At 57.6% G+C, this 2,283-nt stretch overlaps 1 long non-coding RNA gene across 1 annotated transcript in view; it reads left to right on the top strand.

Annotated features, from left to right (window-relative positions):
* Positions 1–2,001, top strand: part of LOC108294130 — a 15,018-nt gene extending 13,017 nt beyond the window's left edge. The window contains exon 3 of the long non-coding RNA XR_001820916.2: positions 1,817–2,001. This is a non-coding gene — a long non-coding RNA (uncharacterized LOC108294130). The remainder of the gene's footprint in view (positions 1–1,816) is intronic.
* Positions 2,002–2,283: the final 282 nt, after the last annotated feature.

Genomic DNA, 2,283 nt, shown 5'->3' with positions numbered 1-2,283 from the left:
GATTATAGGCGTGAGCCATTGCGCCTGGCCAATGTGGGAGTCTTTTCTATTGAGTCTCCCAGGAGGTTCCACCGGGGAGCTGGGTGGAGCCTCTGTGATCTAGTGACATAGTCCCCAGCATGGAGCAGTCGGAAACCTCCTCCTGGAACATGGAAACACGTCACCAGCTTGTCTCCCTTTTCTCGATATTTTGATGTCTCTTTGATCTTTCTGATGGTCTTTTCTTATTTCTGGGTCTCAGCCCTGAGAGACACTTTCCACCTCGTGTCCTAACCTACACTCTGCAGTGCACCGCACCTGTCTGGGGAGATCGGTCATCGCAGGCCCGGGTCCACGTCTCTGCTCTGTTTCTTGCTGGCCAGGAGGCTGCGTGCTCCCTGCTGCACCTCTCTGGGCTCCGCGTGCTTGTCTGTCTAGCGTGCCGGGGCAGGAGCACCTGCCGGCAGACTTCTTGTGAGATTCTGGTTCCGTGGCCTCTAGACCACCTGGGATGAAGCGTCTGAGTCCCGCTGCATTCGCTCTGCTGCAGACCCAGGCCTGCTTCCTGCGTGGGGTCCCTCACGGGTGGTGTGTGTCCCACAGGGCAGCAGGGAGCCAAGGGGCTGGGGCTGCCCGTGAGGAGTGTGTGAATCAAAGAAGCAGACGGAGGCTGGAGCCACCTCGCCCGGATTCCTGAATGCAGCCTCTTGACAGACCGATTGTGTAATGCATTCCTCCCAAGGAAACACGCCTGCCCCCCTCCAAGAAGGTGCAAGAGCTTCCCAGACATGGAAAGGCCCCTGCTGGGTAAATTAATTCTTCATTATTCCGTTCCTGAGGCTCCCCATTGGCTAAGTGCCCCGCACCAACAGACGCCTGCCCACGTCGGTTGGGTCCGCACGCAGCTGACACTGAGGCTTAGGTAGTTTCCTTCGTCCCACCGAGCCGAGTGGAGGACTCATTTAAAAAATGCAAATTCCCATCCATTTCCTGTCCCCCTGCCTGGATTAAAGGGCCTGCTGTGGCTGTGCAAGCCAGCTTTCTGGTATCTAAATACTTCCCTGGTGAGGGCCAGTGCAGGCCTTTACCTCTTGGGGTCGCTGGGGCTGCTACTGGCAGGTGGCGTGAGGCCTCTCCTGCCTCCGAATGACCCCGTACTCCTTCTCCCTTCCTTTCTGTTGCTCCCTTTTTCATTCAGGATGGAGGCAGAAGAGGCGCCAAGCCTGGAACCCACGACTGCCGTGGAGGAGGAGCTGGGCGATGCTTGGCTGGGCACCGTATCGCTCTCATCCCGTTTCCTATCTGTGAAATGGGAATGGCACTCCTGCTTCTCCATGGGATGTTGGAAAAGGAACATGAGGGCACGCATGGCAGTGTTTGGGGCATCCCTGGCCCAGAGGGAAGTTCCAGAAATGACACCTATGATCCCCCAGCTCGGGGGGATCCCCCATTAACAAACACTCGTGTAGCCTAGGGCTGGGGTACAGCATGAGCATGACCTAGTCTCAGCCCCAGGAAGGTGGGCCGTAGGAAGGCCATGGGCATGAAAGACGTGCTCAGGGGCCCCTTCCAGGTGTCACCAAAGAGCCCTGGGGTGTGGCGTGAGCTGGAGGAGGGCAGGTGGGAGGTGGTGGGGCTCGGCACAGTCTCGGGCCTGCCTGGGTTCACAGCCTGGGCCTGCCTGTTACCAGCTGCATGACTTCACCTCTCTGAACCTCAGTTTCCCCAAATGTGAAATGGAGTCGATGCTGATAGCAGCTTCTGCTGGGGTTGTTGAGAAGCTGAAATGAGTATTTGTATGACACAAGTACTCAGTGCCTGGCAAAAGGTATCTAAGTGTCTGTTAAATGTGTAACTGTGTCTACACATCAGGGGGCTGACCTCAGTGTGTTGAATATGTAACTGTGTCTACACATGAGGGGGTTGACCTCAGCGTGCCGAAAGGCCAAAATGGAGAGAAAATGAGGTTGCCCAGGTGTCTTTCCTGGTGGGCCCAGACTTTGGGGTTTCAGGACGGGTGAGAGGGAGTTGGGGTGGGCAGGACCCCGGCATGAGTAGCATGCTTCCGAAAGCTGGCTGGGAGAAATCTTGGGACCTCCTTGTCTAAACTAGACTCCTGGCCTGTGGAGGGGCAGGGGCCCCGCCTCCCTCAGCCCCTGCCGCCCACTGTCTTTCTGGGTGGCTTGCACATCCTGCTGCAGCCTTTCGAGGGCAACCCAGCAGGGAAACTGGAGCTGCAGGCAGGAGGCGCGGCCCGTTTCATCCACCCGGGGATGGAGCGAGCTACAGGTGTGGCCATTGTTC

Source organism: Cebus imitator, unplaced genomic scaffold (assembly GCF_001604975.1).
Source record: "Cebus imitator isolate Cc_AM_T3 unplaced genomic scaffold, Cebus_imitator-1.0 Scaffold564, whole genome shotgun sequence".
NCBI classification, from domain to species: domain Eukaryota; kingdom Metazoa; phylum Chordata; class Mammalia; order Primates; family Cebidae; genus Cebus; species Cebus imitator.
Note: the sequence above shows the minus strand (reverse complement) of the source record. Positions and strands in the feature narration are given on the sequence as shown.